The 13,179-nt window shown below is 37.7% G+C and overlaps 1 protein-coding gene and 1 long non-coding RNA gene across 2 annotated transcripts in view; both read left to right on the plus strand.

The window, feature by feature from the left end:
- The window catches only part of GPC6 (glypican 6), a 551,499-nt gene that overhangs the window by 124,017 nt on the left and 414,303 nt on the right, over window positions 1-13,179 (plus strand). The window lies entirely within an intron of this gene.
- Window positions 4,441-6,056, plus strand: LOC142141421 (uncharacterized). The gene is made up of 2 exons (XR_012688667.1): window positions 4,441-4,764; window positions 4,861-6,056. It is a non-coding gene; the product is annotated as an uncharacterized LOC142141421 (long non-coding RNA).

The following is a 13,179-nucleotide window of genomic DNA, read 5'->3' on the forward strand; positions in this document are numbered from 1 at the left end:
TCTACCTACATGTGTAACATTAGCGTTTAGCTGTCAATCAGTTTGTATTATTTATGTGGCTTTAAATATAAACATTAAATAGCTGTGAGGCAAATCTTATGTTTAAATCATCTCCCAAAACAATGTCATTATAAACATATGAGGCATTACTTTAGTAATTAATTAAGTGTATTCAAAGCAGGCAAGCCTGCTCCTGATCACCCGTATGCACTGACATTGTCATGCATAGTAATGCTTCAGATCACCCATGCAACAGCCTATTTCTATTCAGTCTACAGTATTTCTATTTGTTTGTCAATGGAACTAGTGATATAATTTCCACACAATCATTGCATTAGTGTGCTGATGCACCCATTTTCAATATAAATAGACTAGATGGATGTAACTGTGTGCAGAACAGGTTGCTCTATGATTATTTATGCATTTACTTAAGATAATTCATAGAAAATGTGCTAACATTGTATACTAGATTGGGGTTGGCCTTAGAACACATCATAGCAATCTTTTCTATGGTAAAGAACCATGTGAAAATTATTCTTCAGTTTACCACCATCAAGGATTAGACCCAAGTACACAGAAATTGAAAAGTTTAAATTCAAATCATGTTGCAAATATTTAAGAGAAAAATGTTAGAATGTCAATAAAGGGAATTCATTAAACAATAAATACTATTGTCTCCGTAATCGTACTATGGTCTTTCCTAATCCTCTTCACTGTTAACATTCACAAGCTTGGTCCTCTCTACCTCCAACCTTCTCTTCATCATTCTAATATTTCCTTTGTTCTACTTGTGTCTTCTTATGTAATTACTTTCTCTATTGTCTCTTGTATTGATTTTTATTGATTGTATTGTTTCTCTTGCCCCTTACTTATCCGTATTTTGTTCTGTTTATATGTTATGCGGCGCCATATAAATAAAATAAGATGATGATGATGGTACTCAGTTTACAATTATTACATGTTCCTTTTTATTTCATTAAATCATAGATTGCTTTCAGTTTTTTCTGTTAACATTGACCGTTGGACACTTTGACCATGTTTCATTTTCCAACTAGTTTAAATTTCCCCATGATATGAACAGTCAAATATTTCTTCAAAGAAATGGAGAAGAATTAATCATACAGGCTAAGAAAAAAATCAGGCAACTCCAGAGCCAATGGAGTGATTTGAATTGCAGGCAGCCTTAAGCGCTCGAGGAGGAGGATTATGAGAGGTATGTAAGACACTTTTTGTTATGATTGTTGATTCAGATAAAAACAAAACAATGTGACTTGTTAATGTAATACGACAGATAATGTCAGAATGATCAAATTATATCACTTACCTTGACGCATGATTATCAATGTCATATTTAATTTAACATTTTTCTGAACATTGACAGGTTAGCATCAAAAACACATATAACGGTATAAGATACAGATTTGTTTGGTTCAGATTAATTGCATCAATGCTAATTTTTAAATCCCTTAAATCAGAATGTTCACATATTTACATACATAATTTAAACATTTTGGGGCTCGCACCAAGTTTAAACACATTTGTTTTGAAAAACGCAGAAGTAAAATGCATCCACATAAAAAACGCAATTGTAAAGATATGCGAGGTTGTATAGAACCGCAAGATATGTTTAGCTCTGCATCAATAGCATTTGTGTGAGGTTTATATCAGGCATAAATCAGATACACTTATACCCAATTTGTAAATTTTTGGTATAACTCTCCTTTATGAAAATAATAAAAAAGGATCACAAAATTCTATACTATATACACAATCAATGAAGAAAGCACCTATCAGCTTTAGAGGTGAATTTGCAATCCTCACATCACTAACAGCTAGCTAGTGTTGGCAACCATCATTATCAGTGTTTATTTGCACCAGTCCTCAGGCACTATTGACACCGCTACTGACAAGTGTATAGGCATCTCTGTGCAGTTCTACATTTGTTAGCAATTGCTCAAGCACACTTTTACAGTAGCATTAGGCCCTTTGTGTGTAACTAAATACCAAAACCTTTCAACTTTCATCAACATTTCAAACTGTTAATGTACATTTCACAGGATGTATAGGAAAAAAAAACAAATGTCACAACAATGTGACCACAATTAGATGAGTATCTACACTAACCTTCTTATAAAAATTAATTTTTAGTGTACCCATCTCAATGTGGCCACCTTAGCGCAGTAGTTGACCATTCACAGTTTTTTGAAAATGGGCAACAAGAAATGTTTTTTTAAATATAATTGAGCAATATTCTAGAACCTTACACATGTTTCTTATTGTGATTAATATCTCTTTAGTTTCTCAAGTGTGCTTCTGTATTCTTGTCACACATACAGAGTGTAATATTATTTTATAAACTACAACACACATGACACAATAAATTTAAAATGTTCATGCATTATGTTTCTCAGAGTTGCCAAAGAAGCCCCCGTGAAGGATGCGCCAATTGTGAAGGCAACAGAGATGACATTAGTGGTGAAGGTGGCAGAGGATGAGGTCAGAGAGGAGGTGGAGGAGCCAGAAGGAGAGCCAGGGTCGGACCTGCCCACCGGGGGACCGGGCTATCCACTGGTAGGCCCCGACCCTGAATCGCTCCCCTCTTCATTGGTGGGGGGAGCGAGAAACTTGAAGAAGAAGGAGAAAAAAAACAACAAAAAAAATAACTCACGTGACCGCAGCGCTGGCTCCGTCCGCACTGAATGCCAGGCGTGACATCATCACGCCCGACGTTCAGTGAGGAATGCCGGCAAGACAGAAGACAAGAAAAGGAAAAAGCAGATAGAAAAGGTAAGTGGCAGAGTGAAGGGGGGAGCATGGCACAGAGAAGGGGGAGCATGGCAGAGATGGAGGAGCATGGCACAGAGAAGGGGGACCATAGCACAGAGAATGGGGGACCATGGCACAGAGAAGGGGGAGCATGGCACAGGAGGAGGAGTATGGCAGAGATGTTGGAGCATGGCACAGAGAAGGGGGAGCATGGCAGCGATCGAGGAGCATAGCAGAGAAGGGGGAGCATGGCACATGAGGAGTAGCATGGCAGAGGTGGAGGAGCATGCCACAGAGAAGGGAGAACATGGCACAGAGAAGGGGGAGCATGGCAGAGATGGAGGAGCATGGCAGAGAAGGGGGAGCATGGCACAGAAGGAGCATGGCAGAGATGGAGGAGCATGTCAGAGAAGGGGGAGCATGGCATAGAAGGGGGATCATGGCACAGAAGGAGCATGGCAGAGATGGAGGAGCATGGCACAGAGAAGGGGGAGCATGGCACAGAGAAGGGGGAGCATGTCAGAGATGGAGGAGCATGGCAGAGAAGGGGGAGCATGGCACAGAAGGAGCATGGTAGAGATGGAGGAGCATGGCAGAGAAGGGGGAGCATATCAGAGAGAAGGGGGAGCACAGACAGCATGGCAGACTGTGAAGGGGGACCAGGAGAAGGGGGAGCAAAAGCAGCAAGGCACAGGGTGATGAAGGGAGACCAGGAGTAAGGGGGAGCAAAAATAGCATGGAGGGCGTTATTTTTTCCAAATAGGGCCCTCAACAATCCAGGATCCAGACAAGCCGCAACTAAAGAAACCAGCAGCCACAGGTGGTAAAAGTGACAAGAACAGGTAGGACAGTCTGTCAAATGTTCTGAGTCTAGTGCAGGCTTGGCTAACCTGTGGCACTCCAGGTGTTGTGAAACTAAAAGTCCCAGCATACCCTTCCAGCAATAGGTTGCTCTATATTGGCAAAGCATTCTGGGGCTTGTAGTTTCACAACACCTGGAGTGCCACAGGTTAGCCAAGCCTGGTCTAGTGGGATAATCCCGATTTTTGGTGACTGTTCTGCCCAATCTAAGGTGCAGATCAAGACTGTGTACTCTTTATACACACACGGCATTATTTATATACTACACTATGGTGCTGGCTGTCCTTCGTTTGCTGACCTCCCCCCCTCTAGTGTCTGGTCCAGCCTCTATGATGGCTGACCACAACCCCTCTGGTGGGCCCCTAGCATTGCAGTCCCCCGGTGGGCCCTTCATGCCCCAGTCCGAAACTGGGGAGAGCTCATGGTTGAGTAAGCAAAACACATGGGGGATCCCCACCAAGGTAAATATTCTAGAATTTGCATAATAGATCATATACATTTCTGAAATTCTGTGTATGACACTAGGTATTATTTGTTACACAGTCTATTTAAGTGTATCTGTGAAACTTCATAGACTATGTAGCAAATCAGTTCCCAAATAAGTGCAGAATGATTTATCCTTGTATAAATAATCAACCCAGGTGCTGCATTTGTTCCAAATTCTAAGTCATCCACAAACTGCTTAGCGAACCATTGTCCAAACTATGACGATCTCACAGATAAATGTTTATTACATATAAATTTCAGTAAACATCGGTAAGATACACGTGGAAAATAATGTTATTCTGAGAAGCTTGAGTGCATTAGGCTCACTAGGACAGACTTGTTGCATATAACAAAGAAGCATATTAATTGACAATGATGAATATGAATGCATATGATGTAGAAAGTGAATATATATTGACCAAATTAAAAAAAAAATGTAATTCTAATATGCAGACACTTTTAAAATGGTGCTGTATTTATCTCATGTCAGATTATTGAAAGAAAAAGTATATTGTCACACTTAAAAATGAGCTTTTTCTCATACTCAGGTGCTGCACACAAAGAGGGACCCAGAAGCATAATTTCAGGAGGAAACGCTTCGGGGCATGAATCTTCTGATGAGTGTCATTAGAATCGCCATGGGATGATGGAGTATGTGGAGCTCATATTTAAGATTGCTTTCTTTCACATATACTTGTTTAACCTAATGAACTAAATTAGTAACAGAAGTTCACAATGTTTATACAGGGTGTTCCAAAAAGACGGACCCAATTAGAAATCACTATATCTCTGCAATCACTAACTTTAACGGGCAGGGCAAAGAGTTTCAAATGACTACTGCTAGATGCCTCTCCCAGCGCTCCAACAGACCCTAGCCTCAGTCGTTTGCAAGATAACGACCCTGCAACAAAAGGCATTTTCTGGTCTGCATTTCAGCAAGACTGAATCTGTATTTGAGGTGCAGTGTGCATTTCAATGGCATTTTGACCTTGATCCGCCACGTTTAATCATGAGGCCATACTGGTTGCAACCGGTACGGGCTCTTCGTGATGATGACAATGGAAAGCCACCATTAGCAGCTAATCTGAATGACCTCAAAAACAAAATCACGACAACAGTAAATTCAGTGGAAGAAGACACTCAGAGAGGAGTTTGTGAAGAATTCAACTATCATCTCGATGTTATCCATACAGGTGGAGGACACATAAAGCATTTATAAAACAATTGGTAATATTTGTTAACTCATTAAACTGTTTGTAACTTTTTGTGTAATTGTAACATGTTGCCATTGTGAAATTTATTGATTTGATATTGGTTCCATCTTTTTAAATCACCTGGTATACTGTTGATGTGATAATTGATGTTGATGTGAGACAAGACATAAAAGTGTGTTTACAGTGTTAGTTATTTATGGTAAGTTTGAAGTACACAAATAATACACCATGTTAATATGTTAAGACAAATGTATTTAGTGTCAGATATTTAAAGTTCTTTCGATGCATACGAATCAGACACACCGTTAATGTATTAATACACAAGGGAATATTGTACTACATGGTATTATATATGCTGGCTTATGGTTACACAACTCTTAGGTCTGTTTAGTTCTACTACACAAGTGGTAGTGCTCTGTACAGAACAGTTGCACTCATCCCTTGTGGTAATTTTTCTTATTTCCTTTTGGATCCTGTAGATTGTAAACTTGCGAGCAGGGCTCTCTTACCTCTCTGTCTGTCTTTATTGCCCAGTATTTTTTTTATTTCTATGTTTGTTCTCAATTGTAATGTGCTACCGACTTTGCTGGCGCTATATAAATAAATGATGATGATGTTGTGGATGTATGGACTACTTCATGAGGAAGATTCATTGGATTTAGACACTTAATAAAATGGTTAATTAGAGCTTGGGAGTCTTTATTTAAATAAAAGTGGATTGCAAACTTTGGTATGTATTTTTAATTGCCATCAGTTCAGTGTGTGGAACTGGAAGAAGTCATTTTGGCACTTGCAGTTCATCAAGTGCTAGTACGGAGCTAGGAAAACCCCTTCAAGATTTAGTCGCAAGCTCTATACTGCCAGAGATAAACAACATATTTAGCAAACTATCCCGCTCATCATTGGCAAGTACCAAGAAGTAACATTGGCTTTTACTGCTATTACAGTGCAGATGGAAGAAGGAGGGCACTGTTATATGTTATATTCTTTTTTTTTTTAACAAATTGGTCTCCTATTTTTAGGAATTATACTGGTACAGCCTAGCAGTGTGTTCATGACAGTTGACTGCATACTTCATTTGCATGCCAAACGCTGTAAAACAGTTACAAGACTCAATTCCTTTTAATTCTGTTGACCAATGTGATTTTGATTCTAGCGCAATCTATGGTATAAGCATTTCCGCTGGTAAATATTGGAACAGTCCAGGAAAAACCATATCCTTTTGGAGTCTAAACTGGGAGTAAAACAGCATTTATGGATGGAAGGAACAAATGTGGGACAGCAGTGACAAAGGAGATTATAGAAGAGACAGTTGTTGATATTTCTACATTAATAGCAGAGCCCTCTTAACACATGGGCATGTAATTGCCTGGGATCCCCATGAGCATAAGGGCCCCATAGGCTTGCCAACTTTTCAGCATATTATACCGGGAGATTTATTCAGAGCCTTCAAACCCGCTTTATTAAAACGTTTATGTGGACTTATCTCCTCAGTATCAGCTGTTATCTGTACATGTGACCTTGCTGTTCCGAATACATATCTTGACCTTGATGAAAGCAATGTACACGTACTAATTGTACATAAGCAAGACAAAATCAACACATATAATTTTTTGAAGCCGTAAAGCTATAATAAAGTTCTTCCAATATTTTTAACAGTCCATGTCAGTTGCCTCACTTGGTAAGCTTAATTTTATCGATAATTTACATTTTTATTCCCGTGTTTGTGTTGGTAGGGCCTCAGTGCACTGCTTTGCCCAGGGGCCTATAATGCTGTTAAGATGGCCCTGATTAATAGTGATATTTTCCAAATAAAATGCACAATAAATGTCACATATTGGCAGACTACTGTAGATTTTTACCTAAAGGCAATAAAGTGTGACAAGATTTTCACTGAACTGCCATTGTACACAAAATAGGGTAACATTATTTATATAGGCTTCTGATTAGGATGTGACTGAAATACTGTAGATCTCTAAATTCTTTGTCTACTTTCACTTGAGTATTTTCTTTAACATTAATTTGCATCAATAGTCGAAGACCATTGCATGTAAAACTCATACATGTAAAGAAAATGTAAGAGATGGTGGGGTTCTGTATACAACTGATCATATTTGCTTTGAAAAAGCTGTAAATAATTTTACTAAATCATGAACTATAAAACTTACTTTAAAAATTCTAATAATATATGGCCATATTCTACCTACTCTTTTATTTTTTTTTTATTTATAAACGAGGTCTCCTGAATGCATTTAAAACTTTTACCTAATCAAAGTTTTCAGGGCATTGAAATTTGTTAGAATGGAAGGAAGATGCAATGCATTTGACAGCTTAGCAATATCATGTATAATTGAATATCTGACCTCAATTACCCTGTTCAGAGCAAGATTTAATTACCACTGTTGAATGGTTTGGAATATTCTCTTCTGTTCTTGTCTAGATTATATTTTATCTTTTTTTAAAAATGTATTTTGTCAAGTATCTTCCTGATTCATAGCTGTTGTAAGACTCTCATGTAAAAGGAGTCTATTTGTTTCTCAGAAAACAAAATGCAAGATTATTTGGTAGAAATCCAATTTGCACCTTGTATATTATATGCCTTATAAATTATTATTTATGTAATAAACCCACACCCCCCTCCCCCAACTAGCAAAATTGTTATTTTACTGAGGCCTCCGCTCTCAGAAGTTACTCATCCACTGCAGTGTCTGCAGTCCATTAATGCTCCTGCACATTTGTTATGGCAATATTGGATGGGATAATAAACCCCTAGAACTGTCTTCACAAGGTCTTTGCCTAAAGCAGCCCCCTTTCCAAGGAATGCAATATGTTCCAAAGTACTCAAGGGGCCCAAAGGTCTTAACTCATTGTAGTAGAGGGCTATTAAACATGATATTGCTGAATGGAGTGGACAAGACACAGAAGGAGGTAACAGATGGTAGCATTAGCAGAGGGACACAGTCCAAGATACAGGCCAAAAGTCAGGGCAGGCTAAGATCTGTAGCAGGGTTAATAAACAAGCTGAGGTCAGGGCTGGCTGAATATAATAGAAATATTGGTAATGCAGGCTCTGAGGTCAAGGCTAGTAGATTTCAGGGCATGTCAATAGCAGATCTAAAAAACAGGCAGAGGTCATGGGCATAAGAAAAAAGCGAAGGTATGGTCTGGATCACAACAACAAATCAAAACAGATGTATTCACAGCACACCAGCTCATTATAAACTAACACTAGAACAGGTTATAGATAGGAAGGGGTTTTTATTTTGCGAGGGACTAATGAAAGGCAGAGCACAGCAAGCCCTAACAATCAGCACCTGCTAGATCGCTGCCGTGGCCTACCAACATGCTAGCTTCCACAGCATAGATCGAGGAAGCTGGTTGGGGGGTTCTTTTCTAACTTTAATATGTTGTCTCCAAACATTCAATGTAGGTATTTCACAGTAAACATTTTGCATCTAAAAGCACATGTACTTTAAAAATTAAGCCAAAATAATATACCTGATCACAATAGATAACCTAAGGCCAGGGTTCATACTGCCCATATCATACTTATTCTTTGTGCCAGAAATGCTCACTTTTTAGTATACATAGTGAAAATGTTAATATCACTGTCAATGCAAAAACATAAATGAAAGTATATAAATCAGTGTGTTTTATTGATGCGGGCCAAAATGCATGACAAGTAAGTTAAAAACAAATATACGTGAATGAGTCCTTATTGATTTAGCTTTTATAATTTGTCTCTTTCCTTTGCTGCTGATATTTTCTGCCATGGCAAAGGAAGTAGGCAGATTCTGCAATATCCTTGTAGTACAGTCACTTTACTGTGTTTTGTTGAAGGAATAGAAAAGGTCATTTTTTAACAGCCCCTTTCTTAACCCTCATATAGAAAAAATATATTTCAATGTTTTAAGTGAGCCACAGAACAGCTAATAGTTTCACTGTGCATTGTAACTAAGGTAAACTCTTAACAATTTTTCAAGACAAAAGTATCTTTACTAACCTTTAAAACATAGAATAAAACCCATCAAAGATAAATATGGCATAGTATATTTACTGTAACTTAAATGAAAATAATATATTACTTTAAATCTGCTATAACATAGTAAGCAAGTCAAATTGTATAAGCGCTCTTATTCACTTTAAATGTTAACACTTTATTTAAATTGTTTGTAAGTCCTATTTGACAAGTCATACATTCAATATTCCAGAAGCCAATAAACAAATTGCACCGCATGTTAAGACTGAATCCACCCAGTCTCTTAAATAGACTGGGGGGTATATTTACTAAGCTGCGGGTTTGAAAAAGTGCAGATGTTGCCTATGGCAACCAATCAGATTCTAGCTATCATTTTTTAGAATGCACTTAATAAATGACAGCTAGAATCTGATTGGTTGCTATAGGCAACATCTCCACTTTTTCAAACCCGCAGTTTAGTAAATCTAGCCCTGGGTCTCTTCAATAGACAAGTCAAATAGGTGGGGTGTGGGGAAAATCTGAAATGAACTTCAGAAAATACTGGATTCTAGGTGATTTTGTAAAAGTCTCCAGTACTCTGTTTTAACTGTTATCTTGTATTAATTTTGGCTTTTGATTGAACTTCTCCCATTCTTATCTTTGCTTTGTTTGACCTTGCTTTAGCATTTTGATTTTGTTCTTCACTGTTTTTTGACCCCTAATGATTTGACTTTGCCTTTACCTGTTGATTCAGTTTTACTATTACGGATCTGGTCCCTGACCTTGGTTTGTTTTGTGGCTTGCATTTTTGTCTATTCAGAGTGAGCATAACTAGTACTATAGTAAAAGTGCTGACAGAGGTGAAAAGCATGTGTAGGCTAGATTATTGATGATCTTGAATGGGCGTGATTGCCTGACATTACACAAGTATTATGCATTGCTTAGTTTCTGCTCAGAATTGTAATAAGATGCCTGTAACAGACTAAATTCAGTTTTTTAATGTGATTATCTTCATTGAGTTATTTCTCATTTAATAACTCCAGTAATTATAATATTCAGTTGTATTTAGATTTATATTTTGATGGTTTATCACAATGAAAAATCCTTGTGCAATCTTATAAATGCATTTTAAAACTAATTTAATTCAACTAACTGTATATCCCTGTTTTACAAAATATGAATAAAAAAAATAGGGCAGTTCAATTGAACATTTGTATCAGAACACATCAGACACATTAGCTGCTCCCATACATTTTTAATCTTGTTTATTTGTCACATTATAGATATATTAGAGTCATAGAAATAAATGACAGTTTTAGAACATTGAATTCTGAGAAAATATAATTAGTCTTTCGGAAAACTTGAATGAAAATTGTGTACATTTTACATTCTAGGTGAGAATATTTTTGAAGATAAACATGTAAAAACTTGAATAGATTCCTTTTATTATTTGTAGTATAATAATAATAATTTTCAAAATGGCATTATTAATACACAGACAAGTACATAGGAATGAGTTCAGGCAAATCTTGTGTCTGCAGTAGCTGGAGAAAGACCAAAGGGTAAATTTACTATGTGGCAGTTCCATAGAACTGTCAATTCCTGGAGCTTTGAAGATTTTTTTTTTTAAAACAGCACTTTTATTAAAGACAAAGCTTAACAATACCTTGTTAAAACCCTTGATATATTTGAAAGTTTCTATGATTTCTCCCCTCCTTCACTGCGCCAAACTATAGATATTAAGATCTTTTAGGAGTATATTTACTAAACTGAGAGTTTGAAAACGTGGAGATGTTGCTTATAGCAACCAATCAGATTCTAGTTATCATTTATTTAGTACATTCTACAAAATGACAGCTAGAATCTGATTGGTAGCTATAAGTAACATCTCCAGTTTTTCAAACCCACAGTTTAGTAAATATACCCCTTAATTTTTCTGTGTAAGTTTTGTGCTGTAGCCCATGCACAATTTTAAATACCCTTCTATGTACAATCTCTAATATATTTATATCCTTCTGGAGATATGGCCTCCAGAGCTGAACACAGTATTCTAGATGAGGCCATCCAAATGACCTATACAATGACATTATTAATTCTTTCTTTCTGGTGCTGATTCCTAGTCTGATTAACCACATTTTCTTTTACATCATGTGAATGTCCAGGTGCGTGTGGGTCGTTTTGCAGTGGAAGAGTTGGCACTATGTGAAGTAGACAAGCCAGTGGAGGCAGTGTGATTCTCTGGGCAATTGTATACTTGGAAACCTTTCATGTAGATGTTACATGTAGCACCTACCTTGAAATTGTTGCAGACCAAGTAAACCCCCTTCATGGCAGAGATATTACCTGATGGCAGTAGACTCTTTCAGCAGGATAATGTTTCCTGCCACACAGCAAAATTTGTTCAGCAATGGTTCGACGCACATGACAAAGTGTTCATGGTGTTGATCTGGCCTCCAAATTTCCTGGACCTCAATTCAATTGAGCATCTGTTGGATGTGCTGGAAATAGCAATTCATAGCAGCAGATCCTTGATGTCCTGTAAGTTGCCAGTTGGGACACCTCGCAACTTACAGAACTTAAAGGAACTGCTGCTAATGACGTCTAGGCGCCAGATACCACAGAACAGCTTCGGAGGTCTTGTGGAGTCCATGTCGTGACGGCAGCAGGAGGGGAACCCACACAATAATATGCAGATGATTATAATGTTGCGGTTGATAGGTGTGTGTATATGTGGTGTGTATATATATATATATATATATATTTATGCACACGCACTATATCGACAGAAGTATTTAGTAGTCACACCTGTTAATTCTTGAATTGAGGTGTTTAGATCAGACCCGTTGCCACCCGTTGTCAAGCACCTAGCCATGCAGTCTCCGTTTGCAAACATTTGTGTTACAAACTGGGTCGTTCTGAAGAGCTCAGCGACTTCAAATGTGGTACTGTGATAGGATGCCACCTTTGTAAAAAGACGATTCATGAAATTTCATCCCTGCTGTATATTCCACTGTCAACTGAAAGGGATAGTATTAGAAAGTAGACAACAATTTGGGGAAGGCCCTTTTCTATTCCAACATGGCTGTGCCACAGTGCACAAAGCAAAGACTATAAAGACATGGTTTGATGACTTTGGTGTGGAATAACTTGACTGGCCCACACAGAGCCCTGACCTCAACCCCATTGAACACCTTTGGGATGAACTGGAACGGATATTGTTAGCCAGGCCTTCTCATCCAACATCAGTGCCTGACCTCATAACAGAATGCATGGGCACAAATTCCCACAGAAACACTCCAACATCTTGTGGAAAGCCTTCCAAGAAGAGTGGAAGCTTTTATCCCTGCAAAAGGTGCATTGGAAATTATTGTTTTATTCAGTAGCTTAAAAATGTATTGCATCAGACAAAGAATATACAGCTGATCAATAAATTGTTCTAATACATTTCCACAATTTCACAGAAACACAAACCGTTTATGGGAAGTCCTCTGACAAAGTCCTTGTGATGAAATGCATAGGAGTATGGTCTTGTGCACTGATACTGAGATGGTGAAGTTACTGTGGTATTTTGTACTGTGTATTGCTGTGTGATCAGTTACATATTTACAGTTCCTTTTCCTGTGAACATCACAATTGGTAGTCTTTGTCTGATTGTATGCCTTTAGTATTCTTTAAGCTGAAAGTCATTTTTAATGCACTATGAATGGCCCCATTTTGGTTTATGTTTCTTAGAGCTTTAACAGCCTTGATGATTCAGGTAATACAAAAGGAAGCAGCAGACTTATCAAGGACCACCTGGAAACTTAGTGCTGGACTAATTAAAAAGAATCTCGCTGTGTTAAGCAGCTTTCAGGTATATTTGTTTGAAAGAATTTATACTTGTAGCTACTGTAA

This window comes from Mixophyes fleayi, chromosome 2 (genome assembly GCF_038048845.1).
Source record: "Mixophyes fleayi isolate aMixFle1 chromosome 2, aMixFle1.hap1, whole genome shotgun sequence".
Lineage (NCBI taxonomy): Eukaryota > Metazoa > Chordata > Amphibia > Anura > Limnodynastidae > Mixophyes > Mixophyes fleayi.